At 33.0% G+C, this 25,287-nt stretch overlaps 1 protein-coding gene across 3 annotated transcripts in view; it reads left to right on the top strand.

Annotated features, from left to right (window-relative positions):
• The window catches only part of LOC129805534 (uncharacterized), a 332,356-nt gene that overhangs the window by 142,591 nt on the left and 164,478 nt on the right, over positions 1–25,287 (top strand). For all 3 annotated transcript variants that reach the window (XM_055853510.1, XM_055853512.1, XM_055853511.1), the window contains one exon: positions 14,835–14,919. The gene's annotated coding sequence lies outside the window, so the exon portion shown is untranslated. The remainder of the gene's footprint in view (positions 1–14,834; positions 14,920–25,287) is intronic.

Genomic DNA, 25,287 nt, shown 5'->3' with positions numbered 1-25,287 from the left:
GGGTATATAGTAAAACTTTTAAACAATACACCACATATTCAGCTGAAAACTATTATAATGGAATTTTTGGGGTTTGGGTATGCGGAAATTGTGGGTGGTTGAAAAAAAAAATGCTGGGGTAAATTGGTTTATTTCTCGTTGAATTCTATGGGGGTGTAGAGAAATTACTTAATTGTGGTATAATTTTGCAATGCGTGTCGTGAATATTGATTTAATTTAATTTCAGTGGAGAAAATTGCTGTAATTTCATTTTACAACTTAACAATGTGACATATGAAGATCAAAGAGATGTAATTTTGGGGAATACTTAAGGAAATTTTCAAGGGTCTTTCATCTTTTGTCACTCTTGTTTCCAACATCCGAAAAACGTATTGTTTTCTCGCATGAGCAGTACCGGGCAATGAGGAAGCATTGTGAAATAATGAAAATGCTCATATTGTGGCATTTCTATGGGTCTAGTTACATCAAGTTCTAGAATCTCTTCCCAAAATTAGGGATGATGTTTTGGAAACAACTAAAGGTGTACCAGGCATTCCTACATTTCCAGACATTTTGTATAATCCGCTCTGCTGAAGACAAAATGTACCTCCTCCCTTTTGGAGTTGTTTAATCTGATCATAAATCGGTGGTAGGTTTTCACTCAACATTTAGTAATTTTCACAAAATAACATTACAACTTCTACTTGGGGTATGTTCCACACAATAATTACGAGTTAAAGCGATTCAAATGCTTTTCCAAGGAAAATAATTACAAAAAATATATATATTGAGGAATTGTGTAAAATTTCGGACAGATTCCGCATATAAATATCAATGTTCGTTCTGAGTTTGAAGCGTTTTATTTTTATTAATATAAATATTTTTTTAACATCCGTCTTATAAGAGAGTTGTTTGAAACCTTGTACAATAGTAGTTATCTCTATAATAATTTGTTATCTCTATAATAATTCTCAATTTATATTTCTTCGAGTGAAATATCGGACACCAAATGCCTTGCTTTGCCGGAACTCTTACTAAACATTTTTCATAGCATCTCATTCATAAAGACAACGCTTTATTATTTTTTGGCGTTGCACAACAAAATCTAGATAGGTAGATCCATCTGGAAAATATCACCCTGGATTGAAAGAACCAATAAATAATTTTATTAAAAAAAAAAAAAACAAAATAAAAAAACACAACTAAACCAAATTGCTAGCAACACACGAAATGATCTGTCACATTTTTTCGTAAAACCCATTTCACATTGAAATTTCAATAAAGGAATTGTATTTGTAAATATTTAAAACTGAACTGTTTTTGTGTTGGTATGTATTAAAATAATAAATATTTAGAAGGAAGAATTATTCATTAAATATTCAAAGATAGTGCCATAATTCTTTCAATTAGGTTGAAGTATCCGATGTTTCGCTCATGCAGTGTCCAATATTGAAAATTGTCCGAAATTTGGTACAGTTCTTTTTATAATAAATTGCAACAAAACTAAGGTAGTAATCGCGAAATGGTATCTCTAGCATGTTTTTACTCTAATTAGAAGTGCGTGGCATTATCGGAAGTGATGTAGATGATAAAATTAAGTGTGTATTAAGCTTAAGATAATTAAAATTCGGAGATACGACTTTTGAAATTTGACGTTTGAAATCTTTCAAAAATTCTCTTAAACCTTTTATTAATCTTTTAAAAAGAGTTCTTGAAAAAAATTAAAAAAAACAAATTTGACGTTTTAAAATTTCGTAAATTAGTTCTAAAATTTTTATGTTTGAGATACACTGAATTATCTTTGAATAATTTGAATTTATTATAATTATTTGTTTTGAAAATACCAAAATCTTAATTTATTTTGGAATTAATCTTATGATTGATTTTCAAATTTTAAGACTACCTATTTTATTTTTTAAAATTCCTTTTCACTGGTTTTGGAATCGCGTCATGTCCATCAGTAATTTGGTTTGTTTAACATTTTCATTCAAGACCAATGCCACAATTCTCAAATGGGCGACCACTCTTCATCAGAAAGCTACAATTAAACCAAATAGTTTGTGAATTTTATCCAACCGGAGAAACTTTGTTTATTTTGTGATGTTATTTTGCACTTGAAATTCCACTAAGATCTTCCCACAGAATGAGTGTCTCTGGGTAAAATAGCTCCGAGCCATCATAGAGATTAAGGTCAATAATTCTGAGTTAAATTTTCGTGGTGTAACTTGGGCCATTAGAGAGATGAGTCAAGCTAGGTAAACACTGAGAGAAGCTAAAGAATCCCAAGAGGTCGTAAAATAAAATTTTATACTAGTCTTTTTTAATGACAAATTGTGTTTGTGTATTATTGAGTTGTATACTAACCAACACCTCGCTCCATATTTCCTGTAAATTATTTTACCTTTATTAGAAGATGATAGAACATGGTGCAAATTCTTTCCTTGCAGCTCACAACACTACTCTGGTCAAAATTAAATGGACATACCGGGCGTACGGAAAAAATTACCAAGTGTCTGTTAATTAATTTTAATAGCTTACTGCTGAGAAGATTTTACTTTCGATATGGAACGAATTACTTTAATTATTGTTGTTAAAATGCAATTAAGGTGATTTGCTGCTATAATCCTCTTCAAATGATCAGTAATGGTTTAGTTCTGAATTTATTTTGCTCGCGGTTTATTTTTGTTTTTGGTGGTTTTCTCCTCATCTTTAATATAATAATGCTATATATTGTACGTATTTTTTTGCCATGCTACACCTCATTAAAATATTATTTAGTATACAATTTATTTACATTAAAAACCTAAGGTATATGTAAATTTTTTATTAACACTCCTTTATTGCACCATTAAAGGGGAGTAATCCAAAAAAAAAAAAAACAGAGAGTATCTTCTATCTTCTCAAGTCCTCTATCACCATCACAGAAGAAACAATTTGAGTCCAAGAATTCATGGCAATTACAGATAATGGTTAGTTTATGAAAAGTGCTATCGTATAAGACTGTTCAATGGTCGGTCTGTATGTCGCCCTTAATCCTGTTTACGAATCAATTTTCTTGCATTTATGGCTTTTTAGCTGATGGGACGCTTGTCACAAAAACTCATTTTCTCTCTTTTGCAAAATGTTGATCCACTGTGTGACTGAGATGGCTGGATAAAAAAATATATATATGACACGGAAAGCTCTAACAAAATCCTACAAATTCTTTGAAGTTTTTCCCTGGGATACAGCTCTTTGTATTCTTTTGACAACATACATACAATTCCTTTGAAACTTATACTAGTGCCAGTTATTGAAGTCACTTGTGCAAAAAGGTTTTATTTGATTGAACACTCTCTCTTTCTCTCCTGATGTATATATATATATATATAAATATATATAAAGTCGTACTATATAGTACATGATGCTTTTTGTCAGGCCACCAAACATTTCTGTTATTCTGTAAAAGCATATATTTAATTACAAAATGAGTGGAGAGACAGTGGAGCATTAGAAAAATTGAACAGACCATTTTAATGAGAGTAAGAAAATGAAAAGTGGGTAGAATTTTCCTTGGCGGAAATATACCCTTGGGGAAGATCAACAGAAATGGTAATTTAAATGATGCATATTAAATTTATGATGCTATTCGCAGTGATGATGACGAAAAACATCCAACATTAGTATTGTAAAATTGCGCAATATATTTTACAATATAAAATGGATTTAATTAGAGCAGACTGGGGTAGATCTGCATAGTGTTAGGAGGTGTGAATTTGATTTGATTTTTCCAAGAAAATTGTGAATTTTAGGAATTTGATTATAAAAGTTTAGGGGAAGCTTGTGCAGCTGCAGCATCGAACGGATAATGATACCTAAATTTTAAGATTTTTTTTACATGCTACGTAAGCTGACTCAATTGTACTACCATTACCATGTCAAAAAATTTCTTACTTATTATTAGATTCGTAATCCCACTTCATAAAATCCCCTGAAAATCCTTAGACTTTCCTCAAGAAAAAAAAAAAAAAAAATTTAGTGGAAATTTTTGCGAGGCTGTTCTGGGTTATTTAATTATAGTTATTTTTTTTTAAATACGTAAATTAACATCTACGGATTACAGGCAACTCGTTTGCAAAAAGAAAAATAAAAAAAATACTTTTTACACCTGGTTTCTCGAATATCGATTTGTCAAGAAAATTTTGGCCGAAACTGTATATCCGTTATCACGCTACAGTACAGAATTTAACATTAAAATTTTAATGTGATTAATTTTAATTGTTGCTGACGGTGGCAACCAAAATCCCGAAAGCCAAAATCCCGAAAAGGCCAAAATCCCGAAAGCCAAAATCCCGAAAGCCAATATCCCGAATGTTCAAAATCGTGAAAGGGTAAAATTATATGGAGGAAAATGTTCAGAATGATTTCCCACGACACCAAGGATTTCCCTTTGCCTCCAGAAGGCGCGGGTACAATCGTGGGAGTAGCTATGACACTTTTAAGAATTCGGGATTTTGGCTTTCGGGATTTTGGCCCATTCGGGATTTTGGCTTTCGGGATTTTGGCGTTTGGGATTTTGGCTTTCGAGATTTTGGCTTTCGGGATTTTGGCTTTTGGGATTTTGACCGGGACCCGTTGCTGATATGTGTTAAATGTGCAATCTTTACCAATAATTTTGGAAATCGACTTATTTTCCTGATTTTTTTATTAATCGTGTCGAGTAGCCTCGTGGTGGAAGGATTGGTCAGCCCCCGAGGACTGTCCGGGAGCACCGATTTAGTTCCGAAAAAGGCCTAAATACACGTGGAGATTCCTTGTCAAGCTCCCTGATGAGAATTTTTGCTCATTAATTAGCAAATTAATGAGAATTTGTGAAATTTTTATCGACTACGAACTATACTACAAACTATTTATGCTGGTAGTTTTTGCGGCACATTTTTCTACCAGTTCTTCATTCGCGATGAATTTATGATAAATGCTAAGAAATGGTGCACTAACTCATTTTCGTGTTTTTTTCTTTTTTTTTTGTTTTTGTAAATGAGCCCAACTGAACCAGTTTTTAATTCTCCTCCGAATAATAATGCAGGAATAATGCCAAAATGTGTTAGCATTTGCGAAGTTGTCATTGAGTTTTTCTAACGAAATAATATAAGGATCGCGTTATTAGTTAGTCTATCGCCTATAACCTATTACGTTTCGCTTAAAGGATCTTTTATACGACACATAATTATGTACAAACGTTTGAGAAAGAAAGGGATGTGAATTTTGATTTCGTGCAATTTTCGTAATAATTACAAATGTCAACAAAGCAAAATTGTTCAATTTCTAATTATGCATTTCTAGCAATTTAATCGTAAAATGAAGAAATAGTTAATTCAACCTGACTTGTACGTGTTCTCCTACTACAAGATTTAAGTAAGGCAAAAAAGTCAAATTTTCATTAAAATAAAATACAATTGGCTTGTCGAAATATAATATCTTCGTAGTAATAAAATCTGTTATAAAAGTATTAAACACTCAACTCAACACAAATTTGTATAATCTGCAAATGGTTTTTTGACTTGGTTTTGCATTTTTGGTTATTTTATTGCTTCCAAAACATGTACAGAAATAATGTTTTGCAAGGTCCAATTTTACGGCCAGTTTTATTGTTATTTTCTTGGTTTGTGGTAGATGTTGAATGACTTTATTTGATGACTTTTACAATGAATTTTGATGAAATCTTCTTTGCATTTAATTGACAAAATCACACAATGATTTAGTATTTGATGGGGTTTAAGTTTATTGGAGGCAGATGAAGGATTTTACACTTTAGTGCGAATGATGATCAAATTAGTAATTCACTTATTATTATAGAGATTTTTGATTCCATTTTTGAGATTTGCAATAGTATAATAATTTTTGTGTGCATTGTTTATTTCGTTTTGCTAGAAATAATGCTGAATTTTCTCTACGGCAACACTAATCAACAGATGCTGCACATTTAGGATGTTTGTCGATATTTTCCCAGGATGCACTACAATCTTTCCCGATTGTGCATGGTGCTCACGTTATGAATTTTATTGTCACACTGTCTCTACCTGCTTAGAATACCACTTTTGTTGCCAAATGCAATTTTGAAAGTTGGTAAATTGAGTTGAGAAAGAGGAAATTAAAATTAACGATACACTGTGCTATGTTGAAAGTTTTCTCAACGAGGAAACTACCAGGGTGAATTAAATGAGTCTTTTATTCCTCAAAAATTTCATCTCGCAACCTCACCCACTGCAACTTAATTTTCAGACCAATTGTTGAAGTTATATTTGCCAAGGTGACTTCCAGTTCATGTAAAAGCATCAAGTTCATAGAATAAAATGTAAGTGACACCGATGATCCGGAAGGGAAACCCTTCATGTGAATGCTTAGTCACTGCAATTCACCCCTGAATATTTAAATCTAAATGTATCATGTATCTCTTAGTTTATATACCATAATGCTCACACACAAATTCCCTAAAGTAATCTCCCAGAAAATCTCTTTTTTTACCCTTCAGGTATCTCTACGAAAGTTTCAAAATTTGCAACACACACACTCTCTGTAGATTTTCACCAGGAATTTTCCAAGACAATTATCTCAGTGCATCTGAAAGGGGAGTTATTTGTTGTTTGTAAGATGATATTTTGAACGATACAATCCTTTTCCGTAACTTGTGTTGCTCTTGAACAAATTGCGATCCAGAAGAAGCTTTTGCAATGTATGAAATTTATGAGTTTCTCATTGAAAGTTTTAGCTGAAAGTTTACAGGAAATCCATTTTATCACAATAATTGCTATAGTTATTAAAATAAAGAAACAGCACTAAAAATTTCATGAAAACTTCGTTAGATTATAATATGACTAAATAATGTTTTACTTTGAGAAAAGACTTCACCCCGTAAAACTCTTTTCTATCTCACAGATAGAAAATTTTTAATAAAACTGATTTTTTTTTCAAATTGAATCATTCTTCATTCTTCTCATATAGAGGATCGGAGGTTAACTTTCACTGTGAAAATTTATTGTATATCAATCATTGATATGTTGTATTTTTAAAATCTTTAGTTTACAGTTTTGAAACTTTCAAATAAAATCTCTTGATATTGATGGATTAATAAAACATTTTAAAACCGAAATTATATTTAATGTTCAACTTAATACTTTTTGAGTAGAGTTCTTGCCTTACGAATCTCTTTCAGATCGGAAATAAAGTAATTCAAATTATTAAATTCTTAATAGTAATTAAAAGTTAAAAAGGTATTTTTTTCATCTGTATTCTCTCTTGTTTCTTATAAAATAAGTATTTTAAATAATAAAAATAAGTTTTTCCTTAATTTATTTCCGACTACCGGTGACTAACGATCAAGTTCTCTGACAAAACAACGAAAAACTTTTTTTTTACAATTTTTACTGCTTTAATGGCTTGTACTGTACAGAAAGATCAATTTATTTATAATATTCTCACGATTTTGAGTTATATATGTATTTTTCGACTCCTTCTTACCTCTGAAAGGGTCGTAGTTTGGTAGAATATTGGAAATCTTATGTTTCGAGTTTTTTATCGTCATGTTTTTATCAGTCTGTCTGCCTGTCTGTTCGTATGTCGCCAGGTTTAGAGGCCAAACGGTTAGAAATAGTTAGTTGGAATCTTTGCCAGACACTCCATAAATCGATTCAAGGTTCGTTAACATGCCCCGAATTTTCCTCTCCCTCCCCTTTCCATCAAAAACCATGTTTCTTTTGGATTGCTTAAAAAAATATAGTGCGACTTTTTTTCATTTTTGGATATGCATATGCATATGAAGTTACATAGACGAAAATCTTGTTGAATTATTCCTTATAACGGCTTTTCAAGGTAAAAAGTTTAAAAGGCCCTAGATAGCGTATTTCTCAACGAAATAATATCATGTTTGAGCTGATTAGAATGGTCTTGGAATTTCTGACAAGTCTGACTGAAGCAGTTCCAATCGGTTACGAACCGATACTATAATTCTTGACCAAGAATCAAATTATTACTCTTCAGCTACTTTGGATGTTTTTTTGAGTGATTTATGAATCAGTTCAAATTGGCTGTGAATCAGTAAACGGTAAATGATGCGATAGTACTTTTGAGATATTATAGATCTAAGTCACGAACTCCAGCATTTCGCAAAGTATGGGACGCTTTGCCACCCTTTCTTGCAGAAATAATTAAATCCTGCTAAGATTTTGCTTATTTATTTTGTCTATTTTGTTTGCTCTTATCTTGAAATTTGAATATAAAAATTTTAAGTTCATCTATGATTTAGAAGATATTGAGTTTGACCTTCGGTACCAGTTTTATACATAGCATTTGAAAGTTTTATTGATTTCCGTCCTTTAAATGGAATATTTCACGCCCATTACAAAAATAGTAATGTCATTTTTATGGCCAACGCACAATAACTTTTGTTTAGTAAAAATGTTTTTCACATTTCAATGATAGTAAGTCAGATCTCGATCTAGTCATCTCGCTCATTCTCATGGGAAATTTTGAAAACATGTTTACAAACAAAGTTATTGTGCGCTGGTCATTATGCTTTTAACAGACACTTTGTCCTGGAGACTCCTTTTAGATGTGGATATTTTTTTATTGTTCACTGAATGATTTTTGTCCAACACACAATAACTTTTGTTTTGTAAACATGTTTTCGAAACTGCCAATGAGAGTGAGTGAGACGACTAGATCGAGATATCACTCTCTCTCTCAGGAAGCTCCGAAAACATGTTTACAAACAAAAGTTATTGTACGCTGAGCATTTCCCTCTGAGAATCTGAATTTTTCATGTTTTTATCACTAAAACTAAATGGTACCCAGCCCTGGGAAACTCTTTTGTGCTTTGCAATTAATTTGTACGTTCAAGTTGAAATTGTTTTACGTTTTAAATGTTAAATGATACGCTCTTTCCAACATTTGTGAAGTTTTCAATGAAATTTTTCACCCTTATATTTAAACGCGAGAGTCTTCTTGCCCTTTTGAGCAGGAAAAACATATGGGAGTTATTTATCACCCCTTTTATTGTAATTTCATTATGTGGCATTTATATCTCTTGGAGCCATATGAAAGTAAATAAATTTCTTTATGAAATTGAAGGGTATGTGTTTGTTGTCACCTGATATTTGTGTCGATGAAGTGGGTGTTTACCCTTCAGTTGTTCACCCACCTCTTGGGGAAATTTGCTACGAATGCCATAGTACATTTTGCAGGCGGGAAGAACCAGCTGTAAAATTCACATATTGTTCCCTTAAGGGAAACACCAGGCGATACACTTTCTTGCAATTTTTAAGTTCACTGCCTGCACCTTTTTTTTTCAAGCATCCCCCTCATCGATGTCGGCTCTAAATATAGAAATGTTGTTATGTAGGCAATCGATAAAATCTTCAAGTGTTTTATTCCTATATGCAATAATTCTAGCACTTTCAGCACTATCATCATCACATCACTTTACACGAGTCAGTTGTATGATATTTCCTCTCGCATTAGTTGCATGTGAGCGTACAACAAGCCAGTCACAGCATATTTCTGATTACACTGTATAATTGCATAATTTTCCAATTAAAGTTGAATATCAATTTGCCATTGGTGGAGGCAAAAGTGTATAGCAATTGTAAATATACCATTGGAAAATATATGGGTGATACATAACTTGTACCCCTGGTACTCAGATCCATGTCTCACTCTCTTTTGGGGAATTGTAATTAGTGTTGATTGAAGTATCGTGAATAAAATGAGAATGTTTTGCTACAAGGATAGCTGATATTACATTTAATTTATTTGATATAGAGAAGGTTTCTGTGATGGAAAACTCTATTAATATGAAAAAGGGGAAAAAATAACCAAATGTGTAGCTCCTGATACGGTGGCTTTTTGCTGTGAATACTTCTTGATTGGATGCATAAATCATGTTGGGAATGTTACATTGAAGTTTTACGATGATGTAATTATGCTTTAGTTTGAGAAGTTGATTGAAATATTGAATAGGTCATTGTAAGAATGATTTCTCAAGTGCAATCAAGATTAGAACCAATGTTTCATATTGAAACTATAATATGTAAAGCCCAAATTAACCCTTGCAGGAGTAATTTAAATTAACCCTTGTAGGAGTAATTAAAAAAATTGGTTCTAGTATGTCGACGCCATTAGTTAAAGTATATAAGGATTAATTTTGTTTCACACAGTAAAAACTCTCTACTGTAAAAAGTATATAAATAAAAGGAGTTAATTTACATTTAAATGAAAGACACAAATATAATGATCAATGTAAAATTAATTTTGATCAGCAAAAGTTCCGGCGCACCCACTAGTTTAGAAAAATTTCATTAAATCTAAATTCAAGTCTTTTCTTTCTCAAATATTTGGTATGCTTATTATAGAAAAGAGTATACGCCTTTCCACTCTTCGTCTACTTCTTTTAAACTTCGCAACAAATTCAATTTAGTTCAGCTCAAATTTGAAATTTTTTTAACTTCAAACCTTTGCGTACACCTTTTTGATTGAGTGAAATTCAATCGATTGAAATTTTATCTCTTTCAAAGAAAATTCAAATATACAATTGTCTCGTTCTGTCAAATAAAAATTGAAATTTTAATTTTTTTTTCAATTTAAATTTTAATTTCACAGAAAGAGACAATTTATTCTGATTTTTGTTTGAAAGACTAAAGGCCTCTACACACCAGAAGCAATTAAAAAAATGCATTTTTAATGAAAATTTCTCCTGTCATTGTAGGCAGAAACGTCAATATTTTTTTTAAAAATACATTTTTTGAGAGAAATTCCTTCTAGTGCGTAGACTCCATAAGACGTAATGTTTCGATGGATTGTATTTTACTCAATCATAAAGGAGAGCCAGAGCCATTATATTAGATTAGTAAAAATTAAATTTAGTCAGAAGAGAAATTTTGAAAAAATACGGTTAATAAAATATTAAACTTTTGTCAATGATGAACCTAAATCTTTACAAAAACGGTGTAATTTATTTAATTATGCCTCCGGTACGTCTTTGCTTGTAGGAAAATTTTATTAATTGAAAATTTACATTTCTTTCTTTCTCAAATGGTTTGTAGATATGCATTTCGCTTTTTCGCATTCAAAATTGGATTGTTATAAATTGAATTTATTTTGATCTTGAGAAGAAGAAGAAGAGTAAGGAAAGAATATGAAATTTTGATTTTATAAAATTTAACTGAATCTAAAAAATATGCAGGAGCTACTAACTTCTAAAATGGTAAAATGAAGAACTCTTTATTTTTCTTTTACCAAAACTTGCACAATTTCATTGTTTTTAAAGGTCTGAATTGAACGTTTCTGACATTCAATTTTTGCTGATCAAATTTATTTTTTACTGCATAACATAGTGCAATTTTATGACTGTATACAAATTGGGTAATAGGAAAATCCATTGAGAATTTGCCTCTAAATTTACTAAAGTTATTCGAAAAATTATCACCCCATTTACTAAAGATATATCTCAAGTGTTCTCTGATGCGAACAAATTTCTGATGAGTTTCATTTTGATGGATATATTCAAAAGTGTTCCAAATTAAAGTGACTGTTCATGCCTTAATTGATGTGTTCTGAAATATAATGAAATATTGAAAAGCCAGAGCATTTCACCTCCTTCTCGGCAACATTAATAACGACTTTTAGGACAGTTAATGAAGTCTCCAAGATATCACATCATCGGTCTCTGGGTGTATCATATTAATCAATGATGATTGTTCCATGCCACCACCAATTAGTTCATGGTGCTAAGATGTTTTTGTGTAATGGGTGAATTTTGAATTGGGCGGTGCGGACTTTGGAAGTTTTTTCCAGGAAATTGCTTCTCTCTGTGCTAAATGACAGGGCAATTATCATTAGGGGAGTCAGGCAAAGTGAATAAAAATTGGAGATATATGGTGGGAGCATTGAGTATCTCATGCAAAAAGGAATAAATCAAAGTATTTTATATTCAACGGCAGACAATTGATGTGTTGCTCCCTTCAGATGGATTAGCGATAGGATAATGTGACAGAGACACGATATGACCTCGTATATAGAATAACTCGATGCATATCGTCACATGGATGGATTGCCAACAAAATAGGATATAATAGAAGCCACCCACTTTATTTTGATTGTCACCCACACCCCAATTGTGCTATATTTACTTTTCTATTTCTTTTTGCACTAATATTACACTGAGAAAAATTAGCGCAAAGTTTTGTATTTGTTGGCTTCCTAAGAATTTTTGTGAAAGACATTATGTCATCGTCATGAGGTTCATTAGACATTTACATGCAATTCCCTCATAATGTCATGAGGATAACTTTAGTACTTACCGCTCGAATTCCACAGAGAGAGCAGTATGTGTAACCCGTTTTGACTTTGAGATGCTTGAGATGCCTATATATATTTCGAATTCTCAATCCCTAAGGGGTCATATTTTGGTAGAATTTTGGAAATCTAAAGTTTCGAGTTTTTGATGTTATGCGCCCCGGAGGCCGGAGACAGCCAAAATCCCGACAGCCCAAATCCCGAACACCAAAATCCCGAAAGCGAAAATTCGGAATAATAGGGGTGTAAACACAGAAAATTTACCTTTGCCTCCAGTAAACGCGGGTACAATCATGTGAGTAGCTATGACACTTTTAAGAATTCGGGATTTTGGTTTTTGGGATATTGGCTTTCCGGATTTTGACTGGGACCCGTTTGTCCATCTGTGTGTCTGTCCGATCGTTACCACGTCTACAGCCCACACCGTTAGAGATAGAGATTTGGGATCTTCGAGGGACCCCTCCATAAGTCGACCTTGGGACCATTAACAGTCCCCTCGTGTCCCTCTTCTCTTCACCCCCTTGGGTCGACCTTGGGACCATTAACATGCCCCTCGTTTCCCCCTTCTCTTCTCCCCCTCCAAAACCATATTTTTGGTATTGCTCGAAAACGCGTCATGCATTTTTTTTATTTTTTAGATACTTTTTATACTCTCAATTCTTTCGGTGTAAAAAGGAGAAAAACCAGATTCGTTTAATTTGAAAGAGGAATATCCTTCTGACGAACATCGGAAGAATTGAGAGCATAAGGTTTTCCGTCAGACTTCAAAAGAAAGATACTTTTTATAGATTACCCAGGCAAACATTTCGCAATTATTCCAGCACACCTTTTAAATCGGTAAAATTTCATGAAACCAAATTTCGCGTTCCTTTCTTTCTCAAAGGATTTGCGTAAGTCTATCTTAATCTCTCGACGCGAAATTGAAGTGAACTAAATTTAATTTGGTGTAATATTCAAAAGAAAAGTGCAAAAGAGTAGGATAGACATATTCTAAACTTTTATGAAAGAAAGGGATGTAAATTTTGATTTTATGAAATTTTCCTGATCTAAAAGTTGTGCCAGAGTCATAATAACGATTTTTCAATGACAAAGTTTTAAAATGCTCTAGAGAGCGCATTTTTCAATTGAATGGTATCATGTTTGCGCTCGTTGGAGAGGTCTTGGAATTCCTGACAAGCTTGAGCCAAATTCAATCGGTTATGAACCGGTTCATAACGAATAAATAATATTTATCAGATAAATTATATTACTCTTAGGGTATTTTGTGGGATCTTTTGAGTGATTTATAAATCTAGTCAAATCGGCTGAGAACTAGTAAACGGTAAATGATACGAAAGTACTTTTGAGGTATAGCATCTAAGTCACGAATTCGAGTACTACTCCTTTTTTCTTAATATCAGATAATATCTTAATATCGACACTTCTCTAATTTCAATAAAATTAATATACAAATCTTGTACTCCCGTACCCTTTACGGTTGTAAGCTAAAAAATTTTAGGTCTGAAAAAATCAATAAATTTTTGATATTTTAGAGCAAAACATAATTTTAGGTGGGCGTAGAAAAAATTTTTTTTAGGTCACCTGTTACCCAATATAATTTAAACTCAACACTACGTACCGTCCACTGATAGCTTAACGTTATTGACCAATTTTTGAAGAAAAATAAGCAATCGTAATATCAAATAGAAGTATCAATAACATAGGATTGTATGTTATTCCAGTATGTTATCCAGTATGTATTGAATTTACGTTTTTTTCTGAGTGTTATGATGAAGTATCTGCATATTCCTTTTCCTTTTTGAATTATTCTTTCATAGAAAATCAAATCGTTTTCTATCGTGCATGTAATTTTATTTCTTGAACCTTTTACCTCAAATATGATATTTATTTTAAAAATGTTTCAATTGAAGTATTTGTTAGAGAGAATATCCTTTTTTCCCCTTCAAAGTTTATGTGAATTCAATCTAATACTAAATGGATTTTGTTCTGAAGTAACATGCAATAAAAATTCCTCTTTTGATTTTAAAAATAAAATAAGAATATAATGTCTCTCTTCCTCTCAATTGTTCTGTAACATATCAACTGTTTTATTTGTTATTCATATGTATCATGGAAAAAGTATATATTTGCATGGTGTAGTTCCTCGGAAATGCAAACAAGAGACATATTCGGATTTATGTGAAATCCTTGTGTGTTAAAGAGCAATTTATGTGAATATATTCTTATTGTCTATTGTCAGTGTGACAATGCAATTTCGAGGGAGAGAGAGACTGTGGTATATTCCATCGCAAATATGGTTTCCATAAAAATGTCTTTTGCAAATATTGAGTTACAACAATTGCATTGGTCGCTAACATAATGGAATTAAGTTGCCTCTCCAAATATGCACTCTCTTATGTTGGGATGAAATGGATGAAAAACTTGGGATCAGAAAAAAAATTGCTCTCAAATTCAATGCAATTAGAATGCCCTACTACACTACAAAAATAATAAATTAATTTTCCAATTTATTTTTCTTCTGTTTTCAGGTGCTTTCGAGAAAGAATTTTGCTTTGTACGGAGGAACTACTTGTGGTAACTTCTTAGGCTGCGCTTCTTTTATTGTCAATTAAAGTAAGTATAGTAGCTTCTCATACCTTTTGAATAAACATATAACCATTTTAGACATTCACCGAAATGTTATTGAGCGATCGTAAAAGAAGTGCGATTTTATGGTGCACCTTCACTCATATTTCTATCGCAGATGATGGAAATATGACTATTTTTTATGGCATTTTCGTAGGCTGACACTGGTGTTTCCATAGACAACACCATGGGGCAAATATTTATCGATAAAAATCGAACCACTCTTTTTACCTATCTTGCCAACACCTTCGGTTTAAATGTTGGGAGAAGCCACATAATTTTTGTAACTTCTCACCGAGAATGAGACATTTGCAATTTTAGTGCTTTCTGAAATGGTCTCAGGCGACAGTTTGAAGATTTCAAAAACCTATTTATATGATGGTATAACTCCAGGATATATACATAACTAATCTATACAAGATGTCTGTCTAGCATGTACATTGATGGGGATCAATGTTAAAGAAATAATAAGTACAATCTTTAGACGATGTAAGAAAATTTATTCCTTGCTTCTTGGCAATCGAATAAATCTATATTTATATGAATTTTATTGACTTGCTACAAATCTCATGTGATTTCGATATTAAATTGAGATGGAAAAATCTCTGATTTGCCTGAAAAATGAAATCTTTAGTAAAAATGCCACTTGAATTCCTCATATGAGAAATTTTTCTATTCTCTCAAGTCCTCTTCAAAAAAGAGAAAGAAAAAAAGTTCTAATGATTTGTGCGTGCTCTAGAGGTAGATAAAAGCTTTCACAGTCAAATATTGCATGAGCTTAGTGCAGCTTTTGAGAGGAACTCAAATACCTGGATTTATGCCGGAAATCCTGCAAAATACTACATGCTGGTGGAATATTCAACCCCCTAGATAGAAGGGAATTCCTTCACGCACAGTCAGCTTTTCCTAATTAGATTTCTAAGATGCTGAAGGATCTCTTCCACATTGGAGCTATATTTTTTTTTAATATATGCTCTCCTTTTTCCACGGAATAATTCTACCTCCTGTAAGTAGCTTCATTGGAAGGCTATTGTCTCTCCTTGAGATTTTTTTTTGCCACATACAGCCTCTATATTTCATTTTTAGAGTCCTTCCCAACCACTGGAGCATATTACTGCATGGAGCTTTTTGAAGAATCACAGCGTCGAGAGAGTATGTATGGTAGATTGGGGTATGGGATTTAAAAAAAAAAAGCTTAAGTACTCGTTGGTTAGATTATCTCTGGTGGATTCGCACACATCACGTTTCAATGCTCCACCTTTCTGACTTTTTTTCCTGGCATTTTCCCTGGGCCTCTTCATAAACATTCAAGTTGACAAGAACCATGTATTTTTTCATCTTCAATTCACATTCTCTGCCCCTACATTTATAATTAGTCAACTTGTACAGCCTCCAGATACTCAAAGTTGATGCAAGAATGAAAAATAGACCGGGAGAACAATACTTTTCATGTTCACCCTGTTTCAAAGATTTTCACAACCGAAAATCTCTTCGTTAAAAAAAAAAACGTGAAGTTTCTGCTTGAGTTGGAAATCCAACAAGTGCTTAAGAGTTCCTTTAAACATGTTTTTCCTTAAAGGTTAAGAAAAGAAATTTTCCCATAGCAATGGATCTTTGTTAATTTCTTAGAGGTTACCATACCTTCAGGTGTGTTACGTAAAAGTCTTTGTTTTGGCGCCAAACAGCTAAAGGGCCAAAGTCAAAAGAAGGGAATATTTTGAAGATTGCTAACATATAATTTCTCGTTAGATGTTTTTGGAAGATTTTTTTTTAATGCTTACACTTAGAAAACAAAAGAGTAAAATTTACTCTAAGCAGTGCAAAAATGACTCTTTTTCGTGGTAAAATTCAAGAAAACACTTTTTTACTGCTCGAATTCCACGGAGAGAGCAATAGGGGGAAGTGGGGCACCTTTTAATTGGGGCAGCTTTGCAATTGAGCTTTTTTCTCCTATTTTTAAATGGAACTGGACCTTATTATAATATAATTTAGCTCAACAAACCAATTGCGAAGCTAAATTGCGTCATGATAAGGCTCCATTCCATTTAAAAATAGGAGAAAAAGCCCAATTTCAAAGGTGCCCCAATTCAAAGGTGCCCCACATCCCCCTATATAATCCCTAGATTTTTTCACCCCCCCCCCCAAAACTTCCACCTTCCACCCCCCGGAGACCACTTTTCTCAACAAATCTTCACGTTTCAGACGATTTCTGAGAAATTTCGTCACGCTGTTTGTCCGTCTGTCCATCTGTCCGTCCGGCTGTCATCAGCTCTAGAGGTCAAACGGTTAGAGATAGAGACTTGGGACCTTCGGGAGACCCCCATAAGTCCACCCAAGGATCGTTAGCATGTCCCTCATTTCCCACCCACTTCCCTTCCCCTCCAAAACCCTGTTTTTTTTTGCTCGAAAACGCGAAGTGCGATTGTTTCTCTTTTTTGGATATGTTCTAGAGATTACCCAGGCAGACATTTCGTCTTTAGACGAAAAAATCATTGAATCATTCCTAATAACAGTTTTTCAAGGTCAAAGATTAAAAAGACACTAGTAAGCGCATTTATCAAGCGAATGGGGTCATGGTTGGGCTCGTTGGAAAGGTCTTGGAATTGCCGACCAAACTGAACCGGTTCCAATTGGTTTTGAATCGGTAATGAACCGGTTCATAACCGATAAATAATTTTTATACGTAATTCAAATTAATTACTCCTGAGGTATATTTTGGGAAGTATTTTTAGTGATTTATAAGTCGGTTCAAATTGGTTGTGAACCGGTTATTTACCGATAAGTAATTTTTGTTTGAATATAATTTTTATTACTCCTTCAACTATTTTGTGGAATCTATTGAGTGATTTATGAATCGATTCAAATCGGTTGAGTACCTGCAAACGGTAAATGATACGAAAGTACTTTTGAGGTATAGCATCTAAGTCACGAGTTCGAGCATTTCGCAAAGCCTGGGATGCTTTGCTACCCCTTTCACAGTTATATCTTTACATCTAATCCGGTTTCATAAAAGCGTTGTTTCATCTCTTTTCAGAGTACTTACATGAAAAAGAGAATTTAAATTACTATTTGCTTTTCAAACAAAACAAATTCCCCTAAATCTAGAGCATTAGTTTTGAATTTAGGTAATTCTATACTTTAATACTCTGAAGGTAAACTTAGAAATTCTCAGGAATACTTAATAAAATTTTACGATTATAGCAAAAATCTGTACAAACAATAGTTTCACTATAAGTTCTTTGTACATATTTTTGGGTGAAAGAAAATTTTTATCTGAAAAGAGAAAGCTCATATTTACCACTTGCACTATTTTAGATCCCATAAGGACACCTTGAGTGCAAATGTATATGGGAAAAGCACATTTTGAGTATTAATAAAAGTTCAACCAATACACATGGTGGAAAAAGTTTTCACCTTTGCTGGATAGAAAAGTTTTCAGCACTTGAAACTTTCACAAAATATCTCCTTAACATTTGAGATGATGTATGAATTCAAAGGTATTGTGGTGCAATATTTGATGGTTTTTTATGTGATGGAAAACTTTCAGAAACTACAAAATGCTTAAAATGACAAAAGGGCGAAAATTAAAGTTTGTGCAAAAGCTAAATACGGACTATTTCGTGGAAAAATCAAGGGTTGTTAGAGAGTTAGATTAGAGGTGAAAATCACCAGGTTAATCTGCATAAACCGTAGGTAAGCTCTTTGATGTTCATCACAAAAGGGAATAATGGGGGGAAATTGGGAAGAACATCCTGTAGAAATGTCTCTGTTTTTTTTCTCTTTCTTTAATCACTTTTAGATAAAAGAGCACGGTAGAAAGTAAACGATGAGATTAGTTGTGTTTGATGAAAAAAAGAAACAAACAGTACAGAAGAAACATCTTCCAATTTAACCCTCGGACGTAATTCCTAAAGAGATGTTATTAATGAAGTGGTCAGGGTAAAAAGTCAATGATTGTGTAGATTGGGACACGTATAATGGGAATTATGATGAGCATAATGGTGTCTCAATTGGAGGGACTATTGGAAATTAATCATAGAGAGTGTCAGTTTATGGTGATTGGGGATGACAACTTAATTTCTTTACAAACAACCCATATCTATACTCCTTCACTCAATTGCATGGTAAATCAAAGAAGTGAACAAGTGCTATCCACACAAGATATTTACCAAGAAACTTACTCTATAGCCCAGGAACTAACCGCACATCCTTCATTAAACATTATAGTGAAAGGAGATGATGTATACCAGTAGTTTAACAATGTGGCTTTGGATCTTAACACAATAACGAGACTTTGATAAGTTATCCTCGTGCCTTTTACCCTGAACAATTTATGTTGAATACATATGTATCATAAAATAACCAGCTCCTTTTGTGAATATTGAATATGCGTAGAGCATAATAAACCTAATAAAGTTGCCTTGATTGAAATTACATTATATTGCTATGTGCCCCAGACACCACCCATCTCTATCCCCTACCCTGACCCTGACCGCCTGACGGATTTGCACCCTGTAGAAAGTTAGATTCGAATCCAATTTCCTGTCTTCTGACACCATAAGTAGCTATATTTCTGCACTGGCGATTTACATCATCATTGCAGGACACATATGATAAGGGTCAGTACGGAAAGGATGCCCTACAACTTCCTCCAGTTACTACCTTCAACCCCAATCGCATTTAACATATTCAGGAAATGCTTTTGGAAATAATGACAAAGTTTCTGTATAGAGATTATGTTCACTATTGAATATTATTTTCTACATAGCATCCCAAATTATTTGGTGAAGTAAATCACAAATATGGATTTTCATTTTTAAGGCGGATGAAAAAATGATTCAACGTGTTAAATTAATTTTTGAATAACTGAATTTTCTTACTAGTGGAGACAGTGGTATATTAGGGATATTAGGGGAAAGTCCTCTCCCTTCGAAAGTTAATGCCTTCGAATAATCTGAAATTCTGTTATTTTTTCTAAGAGACTTGTACATAATTATCACGTAATTATCAAAATTGATTATAAGCTGACTAATATTTAATAAAAATAGGAAAAATAAAAGAAAATTCACATTATTCGAAGGCATGATGAATGTTCGAAAGGAAAGTACTTTCCCCTATAGTTTGCCTATGCTATATTGAGGAACCCACAATATTTATTCGAAGTAAATATCACCCTATTTATGCTATGAAATATTTATCAGCCTGATACAAATATATTTTTTTGCAAATTATATGTAATGAAAAGTTTTATTTTCTTCCTAATTTTGACCCTGTTTCCTTATCTATTCCAGGATTAAATTTACTTACACAATTCAAAAACAAACTTGTTCAAAAATGGTATTAGACAATGCAATGGGATGTTATAGCCTACCGTAGAAGAAATATTGAAAAAACCACTACTTATTCGAAGATAACACATCCCTTCCTATTAATTGAAATATTTATCAGCCTGTTATAAACAGTTTTCTTATTATACGCAATGAAAATTTCATTTGCTGCCTATTCTGCCCCGGTCTCCCCTAAGAGCATTTAGCTCTTTTTCAGTGTAACCTTTGACTCGACTATTACAATTGTGAGTTTGAGTACCGACCTAAGCAAAAGATTGAAATAATACACATTTAATTTTTTTTAACCTAACGTTGTAAACTGATTAATAAATTTATAAACTGAATAATGTACAAAATTGCCAAGATGGCCTAATAGATCAAAGTCAAATAAATATTAAAATGTCTTTTGTAGTTCCAGACTTTCTTAACATTAAAAGATTACTACATCGTTTTATACCTTGTATTTTGAGTTTAACAGTGTCAATAAACTGTTTAAAAGGGACAGATAATCCTAACCGGCTTATGTAGGTGAGATTCTTAACGTGAGCTAACTCGGAGTGCATGCAAATTCGATTTAGAGCTGAAATTGTGAGTCGCCATTCAGTTATCTTGAATCAAATTCGTGAAATTATACAAATTTTGTATTTAAACCAAAATATCAAGGATTTGGATGAACTGGCACAAAAGTGATATATGGGTGAAATGTAGACCAGAATGTACTCTATAATTTTCCTATAGAACATGATCTCATCGATTACTCAGAAGCCAAGATAAGCGCGGTTTTTTGTTTCTCAACTCGTTTTTTCGACCAGAGTGCCCCAAGTAGTCATTTGTTGAACTTCAACTATATCAAAGAATTGTTGTATTTTGCGGGACTTTCCATTTAAAACCATATTTTAAGTGTCTTGGTGGAGTAGAGGCAGTCAAATTGGCATCTGAGTGATTTTAAAGCGTTATTATGGGAAAAATCAATTTTTTCACACTTAAACGGCAAAATCGGAGTGATAGCGTAGTCCGAGCGGAAAATGATGTATGGACGAAATGTAGAGACTAATGTCCTCTACAATTATGTCGAAGTAATCATCAAAATCGGTTCAGCGACAGTCAAGATAATTGAGGTTATGTGATATTGAAAATGGTTTTTCGACTGTGGCGCCCCTGGTGTTGGTCCTACGAAGTTCAAATGTTCTAGAAAGTTGTAGCATTTGATGAGATCTTTCGTTTAAGCCCTCATTCATCAAAATCGGTCACATAGAACCGGAGATATAATTTTTGAATTTCGTGAACTTTGACCCCTCATATCTCCGGTTCTGTTTTAACCACAGCGCGCATTTGCACCATTTTGGAAACGTCCTAGACTGGACTACAACATACTAAAATTTCATTAACTTGCACAATGCCGTTTTTGAGAAAAGTGACTTTGAATTTCGATGAATTTTGACGCTATCGCAGCGCCACCTGTGGTGACTTTTTGAACTTCCATCTGAAAGTGCTCATCGAGACGAAACCAAAAAGGTAAAATTGAGGTCGCTATGTTAATTAGAACCGGAGATAGAGGCCGGTCAATGTTCGAACTTTGACCCCTTATAGCTCGGGTCAGGGGTTTTAGATCGACTTAAGGTTTTTTTTGTTTGATAGGTATAATCAACGGCTACAACATACTAAAATTTCAGCCCGATGCACAATGGAATTTTTGAGTTATTTAACTTTTAAGATTTAAAAATTTTCTTTTTAATAATAGCGCCCCTAGCGGTGGTTTTATGAACTTGCGATGTTAGAAGGGGAAGTGGCATTTCACGAGAGCTTTCCAAAAAGCCATCACTTTTTAAATTCTGACAATTAGAACCGGAGTTATGGCCATTTTAAGAAATTTTTTTTGGACCCTTATAGCTCGGGTCAGGGGGGTCGGGGTACCTTAAGTTTGGTATTGATGGAAAGCTCTAAGGCCCAGCTATAACATACTAAAATTTGAGCCCGCTCGATGCCATAGGGGCGGAGCTATTGAGAAAACAAAAAAAGGGGGGTCTTCAAAATGGCGGAAGGAGGGGTGGGGGGTGGGGGGTCAATGCACCAAGTTGCAATTTTCACCCGATATATAACCTTTGCCGAAAACCGCAAGTCAATATCTTTTTTAGTTTAGGAGCTATTAAGCTCCAAAGAGCGGCCGGCCGGCCGGCCGGCCGGCCGGGAACGTAAAATAGCCACATATATATTCGTGATCAGGAAGTGGCGAAACACATTTTGGCCAAGTTTGAGGTCGATCGGACGACATGAAATTTTGTTAGGATTATAGTAGGTGAGATTGTTAAGAATCTCACCTAATATAATACCCTACAGAAAGTATGGAATATTTTACAGACAACATTTTGAAATATTATTACAATTAAATTTAAAAATCATAAATACTCAAAATCATAATTAAAATTATTTTTGAAACCTTCCAGCATGAGACTGTTTCTAATGTTCTTTCAGTACTCATAAAATCATGTAATCATTAATACATTATTGCAATTATTTATATAAGTAGATAGATATCTGCAATGGTTCAGAAATTGGTGAGAATAAAACAACCGAAAAATTGAATTCTTTGCAATCAATTGAAAAATTCAAACAAGAAGCGTTACAAAATTGATGGTTTTTGTGAACAAGGGGCTTTGCTTCAGTAACATAAAAGTTTTGTAGTACTTCATTTCAAAGAGATAAAAAATATGCAAAAATTGCACTTTCATAAAAGTACTCCACCCTTTCCTTGATTTAATAATATACTATTTCCTTTATGGTTAAATAAAAAAAATATTTATATTTCTCAAGAATGGGAAAACATTTTGAATATAGGTGATTTTTTTGTTGTAAAGAGAACCATAAAGAGTATATAAATAGGAATTAAAATATAAAACGTATTTCACAAATTTTCACTCAAAATTTTATAAAATAAGAAGATTCTTATGTTTTTCCTTGATTGCGTTTTTGTCATGAATTCCCTTTGTATAATATTTCCGTGCGTTCAATTATCCTGTTGACTTCACTTCTTTCATTACCAGCAAGTGTTTTGCCTGGAAAACTACCGGAAACTATTTGCATTGAAATGTGCGGGACAGGAATATTCTGTAAATTTAATAAATGTGGGTTTGCGCGAAGTAGAAAAGATGGTGATATTTGTGCTACGCGCACGGTGCAGAAAATGGTTAAAGTGAAATTGCACTCTTGTCGCTTCATAAACATTTACATATTCTCCTTAAATATTATTTCAAATGTGCACGTTTTTATGCTTTTTCTATATAATATCTCACTCCTGGGTGGTACTGGCATTTTATTTTATTTTCTTACAAACACTCCAATGGAGAGCATTTCATATTTCTTATGGAATTTCTACTTTTGAAATTCATTTCTTATTTAGATGATGGTATATTTAGTCTTTTTTTAATAAAATATTTCTATTTAAATTGTTTAATGAATGCATTGCAATTTATGTGTTTGTCACTTATTTCACCGTATTTTGCATAGAGAAGAGAATATAAATAGTTACACGATAAAACTTAATTTTTATTGCTACTTTCATTTCTAAATGGACCTTTTGATAAATAAATTTTCTCTCTGTTTGCATCTAAAATGGTAAGATATAACTAAATTAATTATCACTTTTGGATTAAAGTTTAAATAATTTGCTTAAATAGTTATTCCTAAATTTTAGTAAACATAATTTATCGTGCATAAAATACAGAAACTTTAACATAATTCCATGTTAAATTAGAGAAACAATTACTTTGTAGAGAAAAGTTTGGCCGATATACTAAATATTTCTTATTAAAGTTATTAAATAAACTTATGCATTGTGTTTAATATTTCTTTAGACGGAAGAGAATAACTTTATGAAAACTCTGAAATTGATAAAGTTGTTCTATGCTAAAGAGTTTTGATAAGACATGAAAATTATTAATTCTCCGTAATTTCGTGCGTGCCATCGAGTTTTTGGCGGTGTGTTGTACAGAAAGAAAAATTTCCTCTTCAATATTTTTGGAATTGGGAAAAAAATGTACATAATTAGGAAAAGTTTTTCTTTGCAAAAGTTTTTCTGTTTTAATGAAAATATCTGAGGGAAAAAAGTGTGACAAGAAAATTCTCTATATATGTGGGAAATGAAATTTCATCTTCAGAAGGTTATAATTATTTCATTTTTTTTTTCGAAAGTATATAAAACTAAAGTTTTTTTTTCTGGGTCACCCACAAATAGGGTGAATGAGGGTTTGCAATATTTTAGTAGTACTTCCACGTTTGCAATCAGCCCTTTTCACCACGTGAAACCGTTTGATTTCAATTATAACTTTTCCGCACAACTTACCACATATTTCATGAATGCTGTATAAGCGCTGAAAGTAAGGCTTGTTCCTAAATAAGACGCATCAGCTTTCGTATTGTTGTGAAGAGTTGGAAATTGCTATATAAAAGAGGTCTTTCACGCTTTCCTATGTACATATTTGAGAAATACTTTAGCACTTCTGCACAAGGAGGAGACTCTCGAGAAACGATGAGATTCTTCAGAGTTCACTTCGCGAGCGATATCTCTATTTTTAATCTCAAAAGAAATATAATGTAACTCGACTTTCATAACTCGCTCTGGTACTCTTGGTGAGCCGCATTGATATTTAGTGTGGCAAGTGTTGGAAACCCTTTCTGTCACGCCATGGCAGGTAATAGTGAAAAGGGTCATTTCGAGAATACGAGAGACATTTTACACGTTTACTCTGTCTATTGGATTTTCCTGTGAACCTATGGCCCATTTATAGCTTGATCTTAGATGGAACGAGTAATTACGAAGGCAATCCGAGAGCTCACAGCCGGAGTTTCTCCAAGAAAAAAGATATTCGATAATTGGTTTCGAAAACCGCAGAGAAAAGACGTTTTTACTTCTCATTTCATCCGTATGATGGCTGAAGTATTACATAGGGAAAACTGAGGCACCACCAAACACTAATTTTTATTTCTAAACTACTTGGACTATCTCAACCATTTCTTCAATGGTCAAGAATCC

This window comes from Phlebotomus papatasi, chromosome 3 (assembly GCF_024763615.1).
Source record: "Phlebotomus papatasi isolate M1 chromosome 3, Ppap_2.1, whole genome shotgun sequence".
NCBI classification, from domain to species: Eukaryota; Metazoa; Arthropoda; class Insecta; order Diptera; family Psychodidae; genus Phlebotomus; species Phlebotomus papatasi.
This window is presented reverse-complemented; position numbering and strand designations above follow the sequence as displayed.